The following is a 25441-nucleotide window of genomic DNA, read 5'->3' as shown; positions in this document are numbered from 1 at the left end:
CACCTCAGGACCTGTGGACCCCACAGGATCACCTCAGGATCTGTGTACCCCACAGGATCCCCACCTACCATATTCCCACCTTAACTCCTAATCCTAGTTTTTGTGATTACTCTCCCCCATGTCACACTTCCCAACACTCTTCACCAATCACCTCAATCCACTCTTCCCCATAAACCCCACCTACCTTCAAAAATTCAAAACTATTTTTCCACCCTTTCCCACCCAAAATGGCCGAACATACACTCCCCCCTCCCTATAAATACCCTTCCATTCTCCTTTATTTTCACACAACACAAACCCCTCTTCTCCCACTTAGCCGAACCTACATCTCTCCCTCTCTACCATATTTTCTTCTTCTTCTTCTTCTCTTCTTTCTTCTCTTGCTCGAGGGCGAGCAATATTTTAAGTTTGGTGTGGTAAAAGCATAAGCTTTTTGTTTTTCCATTACCATCAATGGCACCTAAGGCCGGAGTATCCTCTAGAAAAGGAAAAGGGAAGACAAATGCTTCCACCTCCGAGTCATGGGAGATGGAAAGATTCATCTCCAAGAGCCATCAAGACCACTTCTATGATGTTGTGGCAAAGAAGAAGGTGATCCCTGAGGTCCCTTTCAAGCTCAAGAAAAATGAGTATCCGGAGATCCGACATGAAATCCGAAGAAGAGGTTGGGAAGTCCTAACCAACCCCATGCAACAAGTCAGAATCTTAATGGTTCAAGAGTTCTATGCCAATGCATGGATCACTAGAAACCATGATCAAAGTATGAACCCGAGTCCAAAGAATTATCTCACAATGGCTTGGGGGAAATACTTAGATTTTAGTCCGGAAAATGTGAGGTTGGCATTCCACTTGCCCATGATGCAAGGAGATGAACGCCCCTACACTAGAAGGGTCAACTTTATTCAAAGGTTAGACCAAGTCCTTATGGACATATGTGTGGAAGGAGCTCAATGGAAGAGAGACTCCAAAGGCAAGCCAGTCCAACTAAGAAGACTGGATCTCAAGCCTATAGCTAGAGGATGGTTGGAGTTCATTCAACGCTCCATCATTCCCACTAGCAACCGATCTGAAGTTACTGTGGATCGGGCCATCATGATTCATGGCATCATGATTGGAGAGAAAGTAGAAGTTCATGAGGTCATCGCCAATGAAATCTACAAAATAGCCGACAAGCCCTCACCCATGGCACGGCTAGCTTTTCCTCACCTTATTTGCCATCTATGTTACTCAGCTGGAGTTATCATAGAAGGAGATATCTCCATTGAAGAAGACAAGCCCATCACCAAGAAAAGGATGGAGCAAGCAAGGGAGACCCTTCACGGTTCTCAAGAGATGCATGAGGAAGCTCATCATCAAGAAATCCCTGAGATGCCTCAAGGGATGCACTTTCCTCCCAACAACTATTGGGAACAACTCAACACTTCCTTAGAAGATTTGAGCCACAATGTGGAACAATTAAGGGTGGAACATCATGAGCACTCCATCATTCTCCAAGAAATAAGAGAAGACCAAAGAGCAATGAGGGAGGAGCAACAAAGGCAAGGAAGGGACATAGAAGAGCTTAAGGACATTGTTGGTCCTTCAAGAAGAAGACGCCACTAAAGGTGGATTCATTCCTTGTTCTTTATTTCTTTCTATTTTCGGTTTTTAATGTTGTGTTTATCTATGTTTTGTGTCTTTACTTCATGATCATTAGTATGTAACCATGTCTTAAAGCTATGAATAAAATCCATTAATCCTTCACTTATCTTAAATGAAAAATGTTTTAATTCAAAAGAACAAGAAGTACATGAATTTCGAATTTATCCTTGAATTTAGTTTAATTATATTGATGTGGTGACAATACTTTTTGTTTTCTGAATGAATGCTTGAACAGTGCATAATTTTGATCTTGTTGTTTATGAATGTAAAAACTGTTGGCTCTTGAAAGAATGATGAACAAAGAGAAATGTTATTGATGATCTGAAAAATCATGAAATTGATTCTTGAAGCAAGAAAAAGCAGTGAAAAAGCAAAAGCTTGTGAAAAAAAAAAGTGGCAAAAAAAAAATAGAAAGAAAGAAAGAAAAAGAAAAAGCAAGCAGAAAAAGCCAATAGCCCTTAAAACCAAAAGGTAAGGGTAAAAAGGATCCAAGGCTTTGAGCATCAATGGATAGGAGGGCCCAAGGAAATAAAATCCAGGCCTAAGCGGCTAAATCAAGCTGTCCCTAACCATGTGCTTGTGTCATGAAGGTCCAAGTGAAAAGCTTGAGACTGAGTGGTTAAAGTCGTGATCCAAAGCAAAAGAGTGTGCTTAAGAGCTCTGGACACCTCTAACTGGGGACTTTAGCAAAGCTGAGTCACAATCTGAAAAGGTTCACCCAGTTATGTGTCTGTGGCATTTATGTATCCGGTGGTAATACTGGAAAACAAAATGCTTAGGGCCACAGCCAAGACTCATAAGTAGCTGTGTTCAAGAATCAACATGCTTAACTAGGAAAGTCAATAACACTATCCAAAATTCTAAGTTCCTAAAGAAGCCAATCATTCTAAACTTCAAAGGAAAAAGTGAGATGCCAAAACTGTTCAGAAGCAAAAAGCTACAAGTCCCGCTCATCTAATTATAATTAATATTCATTGATATTCTGGAATTTATAGTATATTCTCTTCTTTTTATCATATTTGATTTTCAGTTGCTTGGGGACAAGCAACAATTTAAGTTTGGTGTTGTGATGAGCGGACAATTTATACGCTTTTTGGCATTGTTTTTAGGTAGTTTTTAGTAAGTTCCAACTACTTTTAGGGATGTTTTCATTAGTTTTTATGTTAAATTCACATTTCTGGACTTTACTATGAGTTTGTGTGTTTTTCTGTGATTTCAGGTAATTTCTGGCTGAAATTCAGGGACTTGAGCAAAACTCTGAAAAAGGCTGACAAAAGGACTGCTGATGCTGTTGGAATCTGACCTCCCTGCACTCGAAATGGATTTTCTGGAGCTGCAGAACTCCAAATGGCGCGCTCTTAACGGCGTTGGAAAGTAGACATCCAGATCTTTCCAGCAATATATAATAGTCTATACTTTATTCGGAAATTGACGACGTAACTTGGCGTTGAACGCCAAGTACATGCTGCTGTCTGGAGTTAAACGCCAGAAAAACGTCATGATCCGGAGTTGAACGCCCAAAACACGTTATAACTTGGAGTTCAACTCCAAGAAAAGCCTCAGCTCGTGGATAGATCAAGCTCAGCCCAAGCATACACCAAGTGGGCCCCGGAAGTTGATTTATGCATCAATTACTTACTCATGTAAACCCTAGGAGCTAGTTTATTATAAATAGAACTTTTTACTATCATATTATCATCCTGGATTGTATTTTGAATCATGTGATCACGTTTTGGGGGCTGGCCATTCGGTCATGCCTGAACCTTTCACTTATGTATTTTCAACGGTGGAGTTTCTGCACACCATAGATTAAGGGTGTGGAGCTCTGTTGTACCTCAAGTTTCAATACAATTATTATTACTTTCTATTCAATTCTCTCTTATTCTTATTCCAAGATATACGTTGCACAACACTTTGATGAATGTGATGATCCGTGACACTCATCATCATTCTCACCTATGAACGCGCGTGATTGACAACCACTTCCGTTCTACCTTGGGCCGGGCGCATATCTCTTAGATTCCCCAACAGAATCTTCGTGGTATAAGCTAGATAGATGGCGGCATTCATGGGGATCCGGAAAGTCTAACCTTGTATGTGGTATTCCGAGTAGGATCCTGGGAATCCGGAAAGTCTAACCTTGTCTGTGGTATTCCGAGTAGGATTCCGGTATTGAATGACTGTGACGAGCTTCAAACTCCTGAAGGCTGGGTGTTAGTGACAAACGCAAAAGAATCAATGGATTCTACTCCAACCTGATTGAGAACCGACAGATGATTAGCCGTGCTGTGACAGAGAATTTGGACCATTTTCACTGAGAGGATGGGATGTAGCTATCAACAAGGGTGATGCCTCCAGACGATTAGCCGTGCAGTGACAGCGCATAGGACCATTTTCCCGAGAGGATTGAAAGTAGCCATTGATGATGGTGATGCCCTACATACAGCTTGCCATGGAAAGGAGTAAGAAGGATTGAAGGAAGAGTGAGTAGTGAAGTAGAGTTTCAAGAGGAACACAGCATCTCCGCACGCCTATCTGAAATTCCTACTATTGATTTACATAAGTATTTCTATCCCTTTTTATTTTCTATTTACTATTAATTTTCGAATCCATAAACCAATTTAATCTGCCTAACTGAGATTTACAAGGTGACCATAGCTTGCTTCATACCAACAATCTCTGTGGGATCGACCCTTACTCACGTAAGGTATTACTTGGATGACCCAGTACACTTGCTGGTTAAGCTGAATGAAGTTGTGTCCACACATAGTTGAAAAAGCAATGAATTTTACAAAATACAATAACAAAGGAATCATAATTTCGTCCACCACTGCACCTACTCCCGACTTCTATGGGAGAAGCATCTCTATCCCTGCCATTGGAGCAAACAACTTTGAGCTTAAGCCTCAATTAGTTTCTCTAATGCAACAGAATTGCAAGTTCCATGGACTTCCATTGGAAGATCCTCATCAGTTTTTAGCTGAATTCTTGCAAATATGTGACACTGTCAAGACTAATGGGGTTGACCCTGAGGTCTACAGACTTATGCTATTCCCTTTTGCTGTAAGAGACAGAGCTAGAATATGGTTGGACTTACAACCTAAAGACAGCCTGAACTCTTGGGAAAAGCTAGTCAATGCCTTCTTGGCAAAGTTCTTTCCACCTCAAAAATTGAGTAAGCTTAGAGTGGAAGTCCAAACCTTCAGACAGAAGGAAGGAGAATCCCTCTATGAAGCTTGGGAAAGATACAAACAATTAATCAGAAAGTGTCCCTCTGACATGCTTTCTGAATGGAGCATCATAGGTATTTTCTATGATGGTCTGTCTGAACTGTGCAAGATGTCTTTGGATAGCTCTGCTGGAGGATCTCTTCATCTGAAGAAGAAGCTTATGATCCTGAGAACCCTTCAATGGAAGAGGTGAATTACCTGGGAGAACCCTATGGAAACGCCTATAATTCTTCATGGAGAAATCATCCAAATCTCTCATGGAAGGATCAACAGAGACCTCAACAAGGTTTCAACAACAATAAAGGTGGAAGAAACAGGTTTAGCAATAGCAAGCCTTTTCCATCATCTTCTCAGCAACAGACAGAGAATTCTAAGCAGAATCACTCTGACTTAGCAACCATGGTCTCTGATCTAATCAAAACCACTCAAAGATTCATGACTGAAACAAGGTCCTCCATTAGGAACTTGGAGGCACAAGTGGGACAGCTGAGCAAGAGAATTACTGAACTCCCTCCTAGTACTCTTCCAAGCAATACAGAAGAGAATCCAAAAGGAGAGTGCAAGGCCATCAACATGGCCGAATTTAGAGAGGAGGAAGAGGCAGTGAACGCCACTAAGGAAGACCTCAATGGACGTCCACTGGCCTCTAATGAGTTCCCTAATGAGGAACCATGGGAATCTGAGGCTCAAAATGAGACCATAGAGATTCCACTAGACTTACTTCTGCCATTCATGAGCTCTGATGAGTATTCTTCCTCTGAAGAGGATGAGTATGTCACTGAAGAGCAAGTTGCTAAATACCTTGGAGCAATCATGAAGCTAAATGACAAGTTATTTGGTAATGAGACTTGGGAGGATGAACCCCCTTTGCTCACCAAAGAACTGGATGACTTGTCTAGGCAGAAATTACCTCAAAAGAGACAAGATCCTGGGAAGTTTTCAATACCTTGTACCATAGGCACCATGACCTTCAAGGAGGGTCTGTGTGACCTAGGGTCAAGTGTAAACCTCATGCCTCTCTCTGTAATGGGGAAGCTAGGGATCTTTGAGGTACAAGCTGCAAGAATCTCACTAGAGATGGCAGACAATTCAAGAAAACAAGTTTATGGACTTGTAGAGGATGTTTTGGTAAAGGTTGAAGACCATTACATCCCTGCTGATTTCATAGTCCTAGAGACTGGGAAGTGCATGGATGAATCCATCATCCTTGGCAGACCCTTCCTAGCCACAGCAAAGGCTATGATTGATGTTGACAGAGGAGAATTGATAATTCAAGTGAATGAAGAATCCCTTGTGTTTAAGGCTCAGGGATATCCCTCTGTCACCATGGAGAGGAAGCATGAAGAGCTTCTCTCAAAACAGAGTCAAACAGAGCCCCCAAAGTCAAACTCTAAGTTTGGTGTTGGGAGGCCACAACCAAATTCTAAGTTTGGTGTTGAACCCCCACATTCAAACTCTAAGTTTGGTGTTGGGAGGTTCCAACATTGCTCTGAGCAGCTGTGAGGCTCCATGAGAGCCCTCTGTCAAGCTACTGACATTAAAGAAGCACTTGTTGGGAGGCAACCCAATGTTATATTTTATCTATTTTCCTTTGTTATTTTATGTTTTCTGTAGGTTGATGATCATGGGAAGTCACAAAATCAATTGAAAAAGCAAACACAGAATGAAAAATAGAAAGAAAAACAGCACACCCTGGAGGAGAACTTGCTGGCGTTTAAACGCCAGTGAAGTTAGCAAATGGGCGTTTAACGCCCAGTCTGGCACCATTCTGGGCGTTTAACGCCAGAAAGGGGCACTAGACTGGCGTTGAACACCAGAAAAGGGCAAGAAGCTGGCGTCAAACGCCAGAAATGGGCACCAACCCGGCGTTTAACGCCAGAATTGGCAAAAGGGTGCATTTTTGCACGCCACTTGGTGCAGGGTTGAATTTTTCTTGACACCTCAGGATCTGTAGACCCCACAGAATCCCCACCTACCCCACCACCCTCTCTCTTCTTCACCCATTCACCAATCACCTCAACCACTCTTCCCAAAAAAAAAACCCTTCACCTATCAAATCCCATCTTTCTCTTCACCACTCACATCCATCCTTCATAAAACCCCACCTACCTCACCATTCAAAATTTAAACCACTTTCCCACCCAAACCCACCCATAATGGCCGAACCCTACCCCTCTCTTCACCCCTATATAAACCCATCTTCACTCCTTCATTTTCACACACCATAAACACTACTTCTCCCTCCTTTGGCCGAACCACAAAGCCACCTCCATCTCCTCCATTTCTTCTTCTTCTACTCTCTTCTTTCTTCTTTTGCTCGAGGACGAGCAAACCTTTTAAGTTTGGTGTGGTAAAAGCATTGCTTTTTGTTTTTCCATAACCATTTATGGCATCCAAGGCCGGAGAAACCTCTAGAAAGAGGAAAGGGAAGGCAAAAGCTTTCACCTCCGAGTCATGGGAGATGGAGAGATTCATCTCAAGGGTGCATCAAGACCACTTCTATGAAGTTGTGGCCTTGAAGAAGGTGATCCCCGAGGTCCCTTTCAAACTCAAAAAGAGTGAATATCCGGAGATCCGACATGAGATTCGAAGAAGAGGTTGGGAAGTTCTTACCAATCCCATTCAACAAGTCAGAATCTTAATGGTTCAAGAGTTCTATGCCAATGCATGGATCACCAAGAACCATGATCAAAGTGTGAACCCGGACCCAAAGAATTGGCTTACAATGGTTCGGGGGAAATACTTAGATTTTAGTCCGGAAAATGAAAGGTTGGCATTTAACTTGCCCATGATGCAAGGAGATGAACACCCTTACACTAGAAGGGTCAACTTCGATCAAAGGTTAGACCAAGTCCTCACTGACATTTGTGAAGAGGGCGCCCAATGGAAGAGAGATTCAAGAGGGAAGCCGGTTCAACTGAGAAGGCACGACCTCAAGCCCATGGCTAGGGGATGGTTGGAGTCTATCCAACGCTCAATCATTCCCACTAGCAACCAGTCTGAAGTTACTCTAGACCGGGCCATCATGATCCATAGCATCATGATTGGAGAAGAAGTAGAAGTTCATGAGGTTATAGCACAAGAACTCTATAAGGTGGTGGACAAGTCCTCTACCTTGGCAAGGTTAGCCTTTCCTCATCTCATTTGTCACCTCTGTTATTCAGTTGGAGTGGACATAGAAGGAGACATCCTCATTGATGAGGACAAGCCCATCACTAAGAAAAGGATAGAGCAAACAAGAGATCCCACTCATCATGAAATCCCTGAGATACCTCAAGGGATGCACTTTCCTCCACAAAACTATTGGGAGCAAATCAACACCTCCCTAGGAGAATTGAGTTCCAACATGGGACAACTAAGGGTGGAGCACCAAGAACATTCCATCCTCCTCCATGAAATTAGAGAAGATCAAAGAATCATGAGAGAGGAGCAACAAAGACAAGGAAGAGACATTGAGGAGCTCAAGCACTCCATAATATCTTCAAGAGGAAGAACAAGCCGCCATCACTAAGGTGGACCCGTTCTTTAATCTCCTTGTTCTTTATTTTTCTGTTTTTCGAAAATTTTATGCTTATGTTTATCTATGTTTGTGTCTTATGATCATTAGTATCTTAGTGTCTATGCCTTAAAGTTATGAATGTCCTATGAATCCATCACCTTTCTTAAATTAAAAATGTTCTTAATTGAAAAAGAGAAGAATTGCATGAATTTTGAATTTTATAACAGATTAATTACTTTGATGTGGTGGCAATACTTTTGTTCTCTGAATGTACGCTTAAACAGTGCATATGTCTTTTGAATTTGTTGTTCATGAATGTTAAAATTGTTGGCTCTTGAAAGAATGATGAAAAAGGAGACACGTTACTGAGAATCTGAAAAATCATAAAAATGATTCTTGAAGCAAGAAAAAGCAGTGAATACAAAAAAAAAAGAAAAGAAAGAAGAGAAAAAGAACGAAAAAAAAAGAAAAAAAAGGGGAGAAAGAGAAAAAGAAAGAAAAAGAAAGAAATAAAGTTGTGATCCAAGGCAAAAAGAGTGTGCTTAAGAACCCTGGACACCTCTAATTGGGGACTCTAGCAAAGCTGAGTCACAATCTGAAAAGGTTCACCCAATTATGTGTCTGTGGCATGTATGTATCCGGTGGTAATACTGGAAGACAGAGTGCTTTGGGCCACGGCCAAGACTCATAAAGTAGCTGTGTTCAAGAATCATCATACTTAACTAGGAGAATCAATAACACTATCTGGATTCTGAGTTCCTAAAGAAGCCAATCATTCTGAATTTTCAAAGGATAAAGTGAGATGCCAAAACTGTTCAGAGGCAAAAAGCTAAAAGCCCCGCTCATCTAATTAATACTGATCTTCATAGATGTTTTTGGGATTCATTGCATATTCTCTTCTTTTTATCTTATTTGATTTTCAGTTGCTTGGGGACAAGCAACAATTTAAGTTTGGTGTTGTGATGAGCGGATAATTTATACGCTTTTTGGCATTGTTTTTAGTATGTTTCTAGTAGGATTTAGTTAGTTTTTAGTATATTTTTATTAGTTTTTAGCTAAAATTCACTTTTCTGGACTTTACTATGAGTTTGTGTGTTTTTCTGTGATTTCTGATATTTTCTGGCTGAAATTGAGGGACCTGAGCAAAAATCTGATTCAGAGACTGGAAAGGACTGCAGATGCTGTTGGATTCTGACCTCCCTGCACTCGAAGTGTATTTTCTAGAGCTACAGAAGCCCAATTGGCGCGCTCTCAACGGCATTGAAAAGTGGACATTCTGGGCTTTCCAGCAATGTATAATAGTCCATACTTTGCCCAAGATTTGATGGCCCAAACCGGCGTTCCAAATCAGCTCAAGAATGCCCGGCGTTAAACGCCGGAACTGGCACAAGAATGGGAGTTAAACGCCCAAACTGGCACAAAAGCTGGCGTTTAACTCCAAGAAGAGTCTCTACACAAAAATGCCTCAATGCTCAGCCCAAGCACACACCAAGTGGGCCCGGAAGTGGATTTTTATGTCATTTACTCACCTTTGTAATTCTTAAGCTATTAGTTCCCTATAAATAGGACCTTTTGCTATTGTATTTAGATATCTTGGTAGCTATCTTTGAGTAGTTTTATGCTATCTTAGATCATTGGGAGGCTGGCCATTCGGCCATGCCTAGACCTTGTTCTTATGTATTTTCAACGGTGGAGTTTCTACACACCATAGATTAAGGTGTGGAGCTCTGCTGTACCTCGAGTATTAATGCAATTACTATTGTTCTTCTATTCAATTCAGCTTGTTCTTATTCCAAGATATTCATTCGCACTCAAGAACATGATGAATGTGATGATTATGTGACGCTCATCATCATTCTCACTTATGAACGCGTGCCTGACAACCACTCCCGTTCTACAAGCAACCAAGGCTTGAATGTTTATCTCTTGGATTTCCTTAACCGGAATCTTCGTGGTATAAGCTAGAATTGATGGCGGCATTCAAGAGAATCTGGAAGGTCTAAACCTTGTCTGTGGTATTCTGAGTAGGATTCAATGATTGAATGACTGTGACGAGCTTCAAACTCGCGATTGTGGGGCGTTAGTGACAGACGCAAAAGAATCACTGGATTCTATTCCGACATGATCAAGAACCGACAGCTGGATAGCCGTGCCGTGACAGGGTGCGTTGAACATTTCCACTGAGAGGACGGGACTGTAGCCATTGACAACGGTGATGCCCAACATACAGCTTGCCATGGAAAGGAGTAAGAAGGATTGGATGAAGACAGCAGGAAAGCAGAGAGACGGAAGGGACAAAGCATCTCCATTCGCTTATCTGAAGTTCTCACCAATGAATTGCATAAGTATCTCTATCTTTATCTTTATGTTTTATTCATATATCATCCATAACCATTTGAGTCTGTCTGACTGAGATTTACAAGATGACCATAGCTTGCTTCATACCAACAATCTCCGTGGGATCGACCCTTACTCGCGTAAGGTTTATTACTTGGACGACCCAGTGCACTTGCTGGTTAGTTGTGCGAAGTTGTGTTTATGCCATGGTATTGAACACCAAGTTTTTGGATTCATTACCGGGGATTATTTGAGTTGTGAAAAGTATTGATCACAATTTCGTGCACCATATCTCTATCTTTATTTTATGTCTTATTTACCTTTTAATCATTAATCCTCCATAACCATTTGAATCTGCCTGACTGAGATTTACAAGATGACCATAGCTTGCTTCATACCAACAATCTCCGTGGGATCGACCCTTACTCGCGTAAGGTTTATTACTTGGACGACCCACTGCACTTGCTGGTTAGTTGTGCGAAGTTGTGATAAAGAGTTGAGATTGCAATCGAGCGTACCATGTTGATGGCGCCATTGATGATCACAATTTCGTGCACCAATGACCTGCTAGTCTCTCTAACATCTGATCTATGAATGGCAGAGCAAAATGATCCTTTCTGGTGGCTGTATTGAGCCTTCTATAGTCAATACATATATGCCATCTTCTAACTATTCTTGTAGGAACCAGTTCATTCTTTTCATTATGAACCACTGTCATGCCTTCCTTCTTGGGGACAACTTAGACAGGGCTCACCCAGGGGCTATTAGAAATAGGATAAATAATCCCAGCCTCTAGTAACTTAGTGACATCTTTCTGCACCACCTCCTTCATGGCTGAGTTCAGCCGCCTTTGTGGTTGAACCACTGGCTTGGCATTATCCTCTAATAGGATATTGTGCATGTATCTGGCTGGGCTAATGCCCTTAAGATCACTTATGGACCACCCAAGAGCTGTCTTGTGTGTCCTTAGCACCTGGATCAGTACTTTCTCTTCCTGTAGCTCTAAAGCAGAGCTTATGATTACCGAAAAAGTGTCATCTTCGCCCAGAAAAGCATATTTAAGGGATGGTGGTAGTGGTTTAAGCTCGGGTTTAGGAGGTTTCTCCTCTTCCTAAGGAGTTTTCAGAGGTTCTTCTGTTTTCTCTGATTCCTCCAGATCAGGCTGAACATCTTTAAAAATATCCTCTAGTTCTGATTTGAGACTTTCAGCTATATTGACCTCTTCCAAAAACATGATGAATGTGATGATTATGTGACGCTCATCATCATTCTCACTTATGAACGCGTGCCTGACAACCACTTCCATTCTACAAGCAAACAAGGCTTGAATGTTTATCTCTTGGATTCCTTAATCAGAATCTTCGTGGTATAAGTTAGAATTGATACAGCATTCTTGAGAATTCGGAAATTCTAAACCTTGTCTGTGGTATTCCGAGTAGGATTCAAGGATTGAATGACTGTGACGAGCTTCAAACTCACGATTGTGGGGCGTTAGTGACAGACGCAAAAGAATCACTGGATTCTATTCCGACATGATCGAGAACCGACAGATGAATAGCCGTGCTGTGACAGAGCGCGTTGAACATTTTCACTGAGAGGACGGGACTGTAGCCACTGACAACGGTGATGCCCAACATACAGCTTGCCATGGAAAGGAGTAAGAAGGATTGGATGAAGACAGTAGGAAAGCAGAGAGACGGAAGGGACAAAGCATCTCCATACGCTTATCTAAAGCTCTCACCAATGAATTACATAAGTATCTCTATCTTTATTTTATGTTTTATTCATCTTTTAATCATTAATCCTCCATAACCATTTGAATCCGCCTGACTGAGATTTACAAGATGACCATAGCTTGCTTCATACCAACAATCTCCATGGGATCGACCCTTACTCGTGTAAGGTTTATTACTTGGACGACCCAGTGTACTTGCTGGTTAGTTGTGCGAAGTTGTGATAAAGAGTTGAGATTGCAATTGAGCGTACCATGTTGATAGCGCCATTGATGATCACAATTTCGTGCACCAGTGTCCTTCTGACATGTTTTCAGAATGGACCATATTAGATATATTCTATTATGATCTATCTTGGTTTTCCAAAATATCATTAGACCATTCTGCAGGTGGATCCATTCACTTAAAGAAAACGCCTGCAGAAGCTCAAGAACTTATTGACATGGTTGCAAATAGTCATCTCTGATATGAAGTCGGCTAGCATCTGTGACTTTAGTGTTTTCCTTGGTTCGTACTTGATATCGAACTCGGAGAGCTCGATCGCCCATTTTAATAGTCTGCCGGCGAGCTCGGGTTTGGTTAATATCTGCCATAGTGGTTGGTCTGTCCGTATTATGATTGTGTGGCTCTGGAAATAGTGTCGCAGTCTTCTTGCTGTGGTTATTAGTGCTATCACCAGTTGTTCTATCTTCGGGTACCGTGTTTCTGTTGGTTGTAGCACCCTACTGATGAAGTATACTGGGTTTTGCTTTCTTCCTGTTTCTGTTACTAAAACTGACCTTATAGCATGGTTAGACATTGATAGGTATAAATACAGTGGCTTACCTATCTCTGGCCTTTGGAGGATTGGTGGTGATGTTAGGTGTTGTTTAAGTTTGGTAAAAGCATTCTCATATTCGTCTGTCCAGTTGAACTTCCTGCCTTTAGAGAATGTCTGGAAAAAGTGATAAGATCGGTTTGCCACTGCAGGTAGGAAACGTGATAGGGCAGCTATTCGTCCTGCAAGTTGCTGGACTTCCTTTACCGTTTTTGGGCTTGTCATGTTCAGTACGGCCTTGCATTTTTCTGGGTTGGCCTCGATGCCTCGAGATGTTAACATGAATCCAAGGAACTTCCCTCCTTGTACTCTGAACGCACACTTGTCTGGATTGAGTCTCATGTTATATACTCGGAGTTGCTTGAAGATTTCTGCTAAGTCGTCACAGTGTGACCCCTACATAGGTGTTTTTGCTACCATGTCATCTACATAGACCTCCATATTGCGGCCTATCTGCTGCTGGAATACTTTGTCCATTAGCCTTTGATATGTCGCACCTGCATTCTTTAGTCCAAAGGGCATTACCTTGTAACAAAAATTCCCATGTTCTGTTATAAAAGCTATTTTGCTTTGGTCTTCTGAGTGCATTAGAATCTGGTTATAGCCAGAGTATGCATCCATAAAACTCAAAGCTTTGAAACCAGAGGCGTTATCAACTAATTTATCAATGCAAGGCAATGGGTATGCATCTTTAGGACAGGCTTTATTTAAGTTTGTAAAGTCGACGCACATGTGCTATTTACCTGAACTCTTCCTTACCATTACCACGTTGGACAACCATGTGGTGAAGCGAATTTCTCTGATGAAACTTGTGTTTAGGAGCTTCTTGGTCTCTTCAAGTGCTGCTTGCCTTTTCTCCTCTCCGAGGTTCTTTTTTTCTGTGCTATTGGTCGGACTATTTTGTCGATTGCTAACTTGTGGCAGATGACCTCTGGATTTATTTCGAGCATGTCATCTGGTGTCCATGCGAATAGGTCGGCATTTTGGCGTAGTATGTGTATAAGTCTTGCTCGGTCTTCCCCTTCTAATGCTTCTCAAATGTATGTGCCTTGTTTGTCATCTGCTGTTAGTGTTATTTACTGAAGGTTGTCCAATGGCCGAGGTCTTTCACCGAGGTCTTCCCTTGGGTCAAGGTCAGCCAGTGTCGCTGTGTCTGCAGAAGTGTGGATTGCTTGAACCTGAGCCCGAGCTTCTTATTTTATTTGGGCTAGCTTTAGGCTAGCATTGTAGCACTGCCGAGCTTCTTGATGGTCGGCGTATATTGTGGCTACCTTGTTTTCCTGCACTGGGAACTTAACACATAGGTGTAATGTGGACACCACTGCTCTGAATATATTCAGGGCGGGTCTTCCAATTATAATATTGTAAGGGCTATAACAGTCTACTATTAAGTATTGAATATCAATTGATTTTGACATAGGGATTTCTCCCATTGTGGTCTTTAGCCATATGTGTCCCATGATAGGGACTCTCTCCCCGGAGAACCCAATTAGTTCTCCTGAGGAGGGCTGTATCAATTTTTTTGATAATTTCATCTTTATAAAGGTAGAATAAAATAAAACATCAGCACTACTACCTGGGTCCAGCAATGTTTTTCTTACCAACAATTCTCCGACCTGGATGAAAATTACCACGGGGTCGTCGAGGTTAGGGCTTGCCGATCTGAAGTCTGCTTGGTTGAAGGATGTTGTGACGTCTGGGTCTTTGTCCTTCTTTGGCTGTATGGTTCCTTCGATTGCTAGCATCGCCCTGTAGCTTCCCTTCCTGGCCGAGCTTGTTTCTCCTCCGCCTGTGAATCCTCCTTATATGTGGCTAATGACTCCTCTTGGTGGATCAGGAGTCGTCCTCTCTTTTTTGTTATTGTCAGCCACTGCTTGCTTGTGCTCTACTCTGTCTGAGTTTCCCCCTCTGCCCTTCCGGCTCTCGATGTATTTGTCCAAGAGCCCTTGGCATGCCAGCCTTTCCAGGATGTCCTTCGCGACTATGCAGTCATCCATGGTGTGTCCAAACTTCCGATGGAAGGCACAATGCTTTATCCTATCCGCGAACCTTTGATCCTGGTAGTTTTCCGCTCGAGCTGGTGGCCTTATGATTTTGGCGTTGAGGATTTCTCTGATGATGTTTTCTCTTCTGGTATTGAATCTGGTGTATGTGTTGTATTTTGACGTGGGCTTGGAAGGTTTCTTAGTGTCTCTACTGCCTGGCGATCTGAAAGTGTTTTCTTCATCTCTCCGATGTGGTTGTTTGTCCGATTTTTGGGCTTCTCGGAGTTCCTCGATCTCCATTTGACCTGCCGCCCTTTCTCAGAATTCCTCTAGCGTTTTTGGCTTTGTTATGGCAATGGTCTCCCGAAATTTGCCGGGCCTGAGGCCGGCCTTGAGGGCGTGCAGGTGGACGGCCGGGTCTAAGTCCTGGATCTCCATAGTGGCGTCAGCGAATGTGGTCATGTAGTCCTTCAGGCTTTCGTGCTGACCTTGCTTAATGGTGCCGAGGTAGTCTGAACCATGTACGTAGATTCTTGACGCGGCAAAGTAATCAATGAATGATCTGGCAAGATCTTCGAAGGAGGAAATTGAACCTTCAGGAAGTTTAGAAAACCAGAGTAATGCAGCACCGTCGAGGTAGGTAGGGAATGCTCGGCAGAGAACAGGCTCATTTTTAGGGCCGTTGAAAAACATCATTGATTGGAACTTCTTTACGTGGGCTCGGGGGTCACCGAACCCCTTGTTCGGCTCCAGTGCGGTGGGCAGAGTAAAGTTTTTTGGCATCTGGTAATTTGTGATCTCTTCGGAGAAGGGGTTGTCGAGGGTGAGCTTCTCCTTTGGCGGGAAGATGTTTAAAGGGTCTGCAGCACCTTGAGCCGAGCTTTTGGAGCTTTCTCCATTGTTTTGTGTAGACAGCTCAGCTATTCTTCGTACTTCCGCCTGAAGCTCGGTGATTCGAGCCAGGAGGTCATCCTGTGAGAGTTGTGGACTTTCCTTGTCAGCCATGTTCGAGGATCGGGAATCCTGCAAAATAGAGTAGAAGACTAAACGAAGGAAAAAGTGGGGTTAGATGTACTCCGGCCCCACGGTGGGCGCCAAGTGATTCGTCCGAACACTGGGTAGGCCGAGCTTAAGCACCTCCGAGCAAGTCGTCAACCGAGAGGAAGAGCTTTACGTCGGCCAAGGTCAAACACCGCGGCGGGAATACCTGCAAAAGATACTCCGACGCTCAAGTTAGTAATAATCTCAGAAAAGAGAGAGAGAGTAATTAAGTGAGAGTGAAATAAGTGAAAATGAAAACTGATAGTGGAACCTGATCTTAACCGAGGATATTGGCTCGGTTTTATAGGAGTTGTTTTTACCCGTTAGTGGATAAGTCTTAGTTTATAGGTTGGTTATGATATTCTGTTTTGGTGCTATAAACTAGTTAAGCACATTTCTTATTTTTGACTGGGTGATGCTGTTTCAGTCCTGCTCTCGTGCCGAGCTTTTCGGACGGCTGATACGGGATCGAGCTTTATGATTCATGTGCCGAGTTTATTGCGCAACCGAGGATAAGGGTGACGTATCAGTAAGCATCATAGCATTTTCCAAAATACAATACTCTTATTAAGGAGCTTTGAACCTGTTTAACCAGTATCTTGAATAAAATTCTAAAATAAATATTCCACAAGTCAAATACCAGTAGACAAAGATACCACAATAGCCCATTGTGAGGCGGGCCTGTAACCGATCCGTAACACCTTGTATTTTGGACCATTACCTTTTCTTAATTACTCTGTGCGGACTAATATAATTTCTAAGAAACCGAATGAAACAACCTAAATCATTGTGAGCCGTAGGATGGTGGTCGTAGTCAAGCTTCCCTCGTTTGCCACGCCAAACGGTAAAAATGCCAACGTTACGCGACTTACGTGGCGCTGGTCTAGGCAACAGACGCTGGTAGAGCTACATAGCGTAAGAAAGCATCACGCGCAGAGATGCGCGTGAATGAAACGCCGTAGTGCTCGTTCGCCCGTATATAACACTTGCCCCGACATATCGCTGAGAGTGATAGAGCGACGCGGTTGATCCGCTGAGCAGGACGAATCCGTACTTATTAGCAGCTGGGGGAACCATATTTTAGCGGACACTAAAACCTGTGTCTTCTGCATCGTACCCCGGTACCCCCTCACACTCCTATTTAAAAAGAAAAAAAAACACTACCTTGTCCTTGTCTTCATGACATGGCAGCTTTTGCTCTTCTTTTTCAAAGGAAAACGACTAGAGTGAGTTTTGATTCATTCCTCATTTTAGTACCGGTAGATAGAAGTGTTCAAAACCGATTCGGATCGAACTAAACTGATTAATCGAACCGAAAAAATCAAAAACTGAATAAACCGATGATCGAAAAAATTGAAAAAAATATGTTTTGCTGTTTTTAGTTGGGTTTGGTTTGGTTTTCGATTTTAATAATGAAAACCTCAACCAAACCAAATTGAACCGGTCAGGTTTAAAAACAAAAAAAAAACCAACCCCCCTCCCCCCAAAATGAACGAAACTTAAACCTAACCCAGTAACTCCCATTCGGCTATTCTCCCAATCTCCACTCCCAAACGAACCCTAGCCCTTCTCTCCCTACTCTCTAGGTCTTACAGCCTCGCTCTCTGTAACTCCCATCGCTGGTAAGAGACCTCCTCCCACCACCTCGCAGCCACCGCCACCTTCCTCCCAGCGCAGTCCTTCCACTGCTCCCACCCAGGACCACCTCGCGGACAGAGCAGCCCAGCACTGCAGCACACAACCAGCGCCCAGCGCCCAGCAAGTCGGCACCACCCTTGCAAGTCGCGCCCATCACCCCCCTTAGTCCCTCGCAACTCGCAAATCGCACCCAGCAGGCCAGGACCACCCACTCACCCAGGACCACCCAGTGGACACAGAGCACTGTATCAAGTCAGATATGGAGCCCGAACCACCGAGTCAGGTATGTAACTTTTTTGAAATTATTGTTTTGTTTGTTTTGTTGAATTACTGAAACTACTTCTGGTTTGTGTTGTTCTGTTGAATTGATGAAAGTTTGAGTCTTGTTTTATTTTGCTGTTTTGTTGAATTACTTAATTACTTTTGAGTTTTAAAGTGATTTAGTATGATTTATCAAGTGTTGGAGGTTCTGGATCTTGATAATGTTAGATTGAAGGTAACATATAAATGGAGAAGTCTTGGAACTTGGGCGGTTAAGGTTATATTTCAATTGTGTCATCTGATGGTCACTACTGTTTGATTTGTAGAATATGTAACGGATTTCTATCTACCATGGTCTAGGTATAAAGGTGGACCAGCATTACCGAGGAAGTTGGGTGCTACACAGAAGCAATATAGTGTTGAGGTTATAGATTTTATTTTTCAGTTTATTGCTTATTACTGTTTATTGATGTATTACTGACTTGGTATTGTTGCTGGGTATTGGATTCATTGTTACTGTTTATTGATTTATTACTGACTTGGTAATGTTGCTGGTTATTGATTCATTGTTGCTATAATGCTGTTTATTTGATTGATTAAGTAATTGTTGCTGCCTTGCGGTTATTGTTTGGTTTACTGACTTGGTATTGTTGTTGGTTATTACTGACTTGGTATTGTTCTGTTTTTAATTTATTTGTTATTGTGTTTCTACTCTTGATTTTATAAATTGGTTGTAAATTTAATTTGTTGTTCAATGTATTTGACTATTCTTGACCCCTTTTTACATGATTTAGTTCCTTGTAGATAGCAAAGGGCAGGAGCCTTTTCTTCTTTTTTTTTTTTTTTTGCCAAAGTTGGCAAATTGTATATTTACATATATAATTAATAATGATGATGTTTTCCTAGTTTGAGTTTTGTTTAGCTTCCTTTAAGTATCATACTTCACAGTTATGTTTAGCTGAAGTTATATTTATTGCCGGTTCAGTGATTACAAGTTCTTTTATCTGGTATAACACAAGTCAGTTAATATTATGAGATACTGATTTTGATTTAATATTTTTGTGTTTTACTGTTCCTGTAGTTCATCCTAAAAGTTGAAATCCTATGTGGTCTCTTTCAAGGTAAGACTGATCTTAGTTATGATGTTTCGTTATGTGATTTATTTTTTTAATCTATTCATTTAATTTTTGGATTGTAGTTATATGTTTTTACATAAGTAACCTGTATATGAGTAGTTATAGATGACTAGATGTTGGTTACTTTTCTATAGAGATTTTCTTACGAGTTTTTGGTATCTGATGGACTTCATTCTTTCATATGCACAACAACCCAACCACCGGCAGTGTAAACACCACCACAGCCACCAAGAAGCAGTGTTTAGCAAAATTTTTCCTTCCTTTTAATTGCAAAAAGTAGGCCTATTGCATCATCTTTTCACAAGTCACCATAGAATTTAGCAAGGTCTCTACAATTTGTCTCCCATTTTCTTTAATTGTCGTATTTGGATTTCTTTTGTCGTTAAATTTCATTGGATCAAGACTTTGTTAGCTATTGTGTATTTTTGTTTGCGATTTCAATATTATGACTTTGTGAAATAGTATGGTAGTATTTTTTTTAATTGACTGAAAAAACCGTACAAACCAAATCAAACCAAACTGATTTTAATTGGTTTGGTTTGTTCGGATGACTTCGATAAAAAACCGAACCAAATCGAACCGCAGTTTAATTAAACGATTGGATCGGATGACTTTTCTCTCAAAAACCGAACCAAACCGCACCGCGAACACCCTTACCGGTAAATGCTATAGTAACTAAAGAGTAGTGTCTATTTATTAAAAAGAATTAAAAATTATTATTTAATTTAAAAGATATAAAAATAAATTATTTTTAAAAAATTAAAATTTATTATAAAAAATAAATTAGGTTAAATTTAAGCAAAAAACTCATAAGCACCATAAAATTAATTTTTAGTATTTGTGTGAAACTTCTATTTCTATTATATCTTATTTACTGGTTTGAGATTTAGTTCCTGTGGATTAGGGGTGTTCGCAGTACGGTTTGATTCGGTTTTAAGGAAAAAAGTCATCCGATCCGAACGCTTAATGTATGTGTAGTGCAGTTTAGATTGGATGAACTTTTTTTGAAAATCTGATCCAATCCGATCCGATTACAAGCGGTTTGGATCGGTTTGGATTTGCAGTTTTTTAAATAAAAAAAATTAAATACATATAACAAGTTTCAATATCAAATTTTAAATAACCATCAATGACATAACAAATCTTAACAATATCTTAAAAAGTCAACGATAACATAACAATAGAAATAAAATTGTAAGTTAGTTAAAATAAATAAATAAATAATATTTTAAACATAAAATATTTATTAAATAATAATATATGAATAATAGAAAAATGTATAACAAATTGAACATGTTATAAATATAATTGTAAATATAATAATATAGCACATTGTGTGGTTTGGATTGGATTGGATCGGTTATGAAAAATAGTCCGAAATCCGATCCAATCCAGCGGTTTGTAAAAAATAGAATTCAATCAAATCCGAATTAGTGCAATTTTAATTGGTTTTCAATTTAGATTGAATTGAATGAGCAATTTAGTTTAGATCGGTTTAAATTTGAACACCCCTAGTATGATAGTGGACACTCGTAATTTTAATACATCAGTTAACCTGTTTTTTTTTAAAAAGAGGTTAATTGTTAAGTCTGGTAGAAACGTGAGTGATTTGCGGCCATAGGGATTAAGGAAGGCATAAAAGAGGAAACAAGAAATCACAGGTTTATTGTTGCAATTTCCATGTGAGTGGTTAGTGACTAATCTGCATCATAGCCATGTGGTATCTGGAGCCTGGAGTGGTTCAGAAGCATCAATTTTTATTTTGGTGAATGTTATGGTGCCTTTGATATTGTGTCTAACTTACTAAAAAAGATAAATAGATAATATTTAATAAATTTTAAATATTTTATTTTTTGTTTTAAACATTTTATTTTTTACTTTTAAAAAAAATTAGGTAATTTAGACACCATAATAAAAGACACCATAGAACTCACCTTCTATTTTTACTATGACTAGGGAATGCACATAATTAGAGGGTAAAAAGATGCTCTGCATTAAAATACCGTATTAAATTTTATAGCATAATATAAGATATAAAATTTGTTAGGAACATGAATTATTTGTTAATAGATATTATAATTATGTTGAATAAAAAACAGCTTAGTTTAGTTTTTTTTGAGCTATTGATTCACAAAATATTAAATATTTAAAATTTATTCTTAAATTATTATCCTAATGACATACCTGCAATATAATGCTTGTCACTATATTACTTATTATTTTTAGGGGGAAAAATATGACATGAATTGAAAATGGTTATGGTGGGATATATCTTGCATGTGAAGGAGGTTGAGAATTGCGCATGCACCCTGAAAAGTGCTACGGAACTTAACACTGTTAATTCAAAATCTAAAAACTCTTAAATTTGAGTCCTTATAAAAATTTTGAAAACGTATATGTTATGTGCATTTTTCAAAATTAAAATTCTGGATAACAATTTTTTAGATATTAATGAATTGAAAGATAAATTTTGATTAATTTAAAATAATTATTAATAGTTTCATTTTTAACTTTTAAGTTTGTAAAAATGTATTTTTCTTAATTTAAACTGAAACACAAAATTTTGAATTTATTTTTATTAGTTAATTTTACTATTTTATTTAAATTTAAATGAAAATATTATCTTATTATAATTTATATTTAAAATTTAATGAAAATTAAAATAAATATTAAATGTCAGTATGATTAAAATATCTTTTATCCTAATTGTGCATGTATCACTTGCAAAATAAGAGGTTTTTTTTTTTAATTTTCTATAGAATACCAGTATTATTTTTAGAGTTTTGCTAGGTAGACAACGAGAATTGGGAACAACGTGAACAATTGGCTACAGTACTGAAATATGAATTGTCAAAATTATCCTAAAAAATATAACAAATCAAATTTTATATCATACAACAAGATAATAAAGAATTTATTAACGTAACTTTTTCTAAAGAAAGAATTATATATCAGATAAAAGAGTCGGTTCTCATTGCTTTGAATTCCACATGTTATTGATGCTTTAACTCTTACTTTCTTCAAATATCAGATACCTACTCTAATTTCAAATGCCCCAGCAACCGAAATGCCAGTTACTGTTCCTGCAGACACAACACATTATCCTCATTTTCAACTTGAAAAAGTTTGCTATGAACAATAATCAATACAGCACTTCAATTAGCAGTAACTTTGGATGGATCCTTAGCAATCTGAGCCTCCATCTTTGTCACATTATCCTTAGACTTCTTTCATACAGCTTCCATCCAAGGTGGTTCCTGGCCAAAAAAAAAGAATCATCCTTAATCTCCTTATTCAGAGTATTCACAACAGTTTTCGCATCACCAACCAAACCTAAATTCAGTAGAAATATCTTAAACTTGTCACCATGATGATAAAATCCCCCTCCCTCCCCCATCACTACATTAAAAAAAAAAAGAGAAACAAAGTCCTCATAAAGCAGCATCATCACCGCAACAACAATCAACAATCAACAATAAATAAAATTCATCATCAGCAAAAAATTAATTTGTCAATTCACCAATTAACAAAATTTCTATACATAAATATTCATATTATAAATCCTAAATTACTATATCAAAACAATTCAGAAATCAATTCAAAAATTAGGTATTCAACCAATACCATATTTTTTTGAAAATTAAAATTAGCATAAACATGTTACATCAAGTTTTAAAAACTGAAAAAAATTAATTGTTATATGTTACCTGTTTTGTGACAGATCGAGTACAGGGAGATCGAGGAAAGGTGCAGCGCGGGGACGAGAGGCCAGACGGGAGGTCAGGCGCGGCGAGGCTCGGCGCAGTACGGTGCGCCGCAGCGACGTCAGGCGAGGTGAAGCACCGGGAGGGACGACGACGGCTTGAATGGGGAAAATAGCGCAAAAGACCTTCGAACAGAATAACGCAGAAAGAACCAACGCAGAGAGAAGGAGGCGACGGACCGACGCAGGAGTTGACAGGAAACGCGATTTCCGCAGAGCAACTGAGAGCTAGCTAGGTTTTTTTTCTTTGAGATAAGATGTAAGGGGCTCTCTTAGTATTTTAGAAAAATACATGTTTCTTCTAAGTGTGGGAGGGTTATTTTGGTATTTTAAAAAATAAGAGTGAAAGAGAATTGGGATTTAGGAAAAAGTTAGAGAATCTTTAATTTAGGAATGGAATATTCCGTTAAATCTAACTGTTTGGTCACGGTAGGGATCTAATTGAAAAAAAATGGTGCAGGGACCCAATTAAAAGGAAAAAAAAAGTATAGAGACCTAATTGAAAATTTTGCGAAACTATAGGGACTAACAGAGTGATTAAACCAACATGAAAATAACATCGAATGTAATTACTCCACTATGTTTCCAATTTCACTTTCTTATCCTAAATCCTGTTTTCACCTACTCCTAACATCAACCCTGTTTTTTTATCGCAACCTTCCCTATCGCCGGAAATGAAGCTTCCTAGTGCCGCCCTCGCCCGCCAAGGAGAATAGCAATTCTCTCATTGCATGGACACCGCACCACTGTCGCTGTGTCACCGTCGTGCAGTCGCATCTTCTCCCCATCTTTCGCGCACTGCTTCCCTGCCCATTTCAAAGCATATGAAGTGATGTTGAACTATCGCCGAGCCAGAGGCCTTCACTACAAGAAAAGTACTAAGTACCGACGGATTTAGCGTCGCAGATTAGCAGCGAATTTACCGGCGGTAAGGATGTTGAATTCGTAAGGTTAAGTAATTACCAGCAGATTCTGTTTTCTAATAGTAAATTCAACGGTAATATCTAGAGGAAAAATAAATTAATTTGGCGAGTTCTTGATCGGTGGGTTTACTGTCGGATTTTTCCGATGGTAACTCTAATTAGTGAAACACTACATTTTAGATGTCCCGTAATGCATTATCGTCGGAAATTTTGACGATAAATCTGACGATAAAGGGGCATTGATGAGGGAAAAATGATTCCACACAAACTACTGGCAAGTGTACCGGGTCACATCAAGTAGTAATTACTCACAAGAGTGAGGTCGATCCCATAGGGATTGATGGATTGAGCAATTTTAGTTAGGTGATGAATTTAGTTAAGCAAATATTTGATGATTTGAGTGAATTTTGATTAACAGAAGCTAAATTGCAAGTAAATGAAAGGGAGAGGGGAAATTGACAGAATATTAAAGTGCAGGAAGAGTAAATTGCATGAAACTTAAAGTTCAAGAAAGTAAATGAATTGAAACTTAAATTGCAAGAAAAGTAAATGACTGAAACTTAAAGTGCAAGAAACTTAAATTGCTAAATCTAAATTGCTGGAAAATGTAAATTGCTTGAACAATTAAAAGGATTTGGGTACTGGGATTTAGAATTGAACTAGAAAATGTAAATTGAAATGAATCAAAGAACTATGAGATGAAGAGAATTGCAGAAGAACTAAAACAGAAGAAGTAAAATCAGAAGAAACAATCGAGATCTAATCTTCAATTCTTAAATTCAGAAAACAAAAAAAAGGAATGGAACTCCAAGAGGAAGAACTTCAAAGAATTCTTCAATCAGAGTTCAGAAACCCAGAATCAGAAAATAGATGCAGAAGAAAGAAAATGAAAATAGAAAACAAGCTCAGATCCGATCTCAATTACTCAGAATTCTAAAAGGAAAATTTTAAAAGAGAAAAACTAAAAATGAGCTAAATGGTCTTTTACGAATCAAACTAAATCCTATTTATACACTTTCTATTCTTGTCTTCAAAACTTGGAGTGGGCTTTCCAAATTGGTGAAGAAATGGGTCCAAATGGCTTAGTTCAAGTGGCATGGGTCAGGGTGCATTTGGTCAGCTCCCAGGGAAGCGCTCAGTTCACTTAAGTGAATGCTACGTTCCCTGCTCCAAGGCGTGCATCCCTTGTGTCATGGCATCACTAGCGCTCACAAAGTGAACGCTGCACTTGAAGCATGAGTGCTACTACTTCCCTTGGTGTGCGCCTTCCTTGAGTGCATGTCTTCATGGTGCGCGCTCCCTCTTCGATCCTTGGCGCTCCCTTTAGTGCATGCCTTGTTTAGGCGCTACGTTGCCTTCCCTAGTGAGCGTTGCTTCTTTTGTTGCGCGCTACATTGGTTCCCTCTTCGAACCTTGGTGTGAGCGCTGCGCTTCCTT

This window comes from Arachis stenosperma, chromosome 3, assembly GCF_014773155.1.
Source record: "Arachis stenosperma cultivar V10309 chromosome 3, arast.V10309.gnm1.PFL2, whole genome shotgun sequence".
NCBI lineage: Eukaryota > Viridiplantae > Streptophyta > Magnoliopsida > Fabales > Fabaceae > Arachis > Arachis stenosperma.
Note: the sequence above shows the minus strand (reverse complement) of the source record.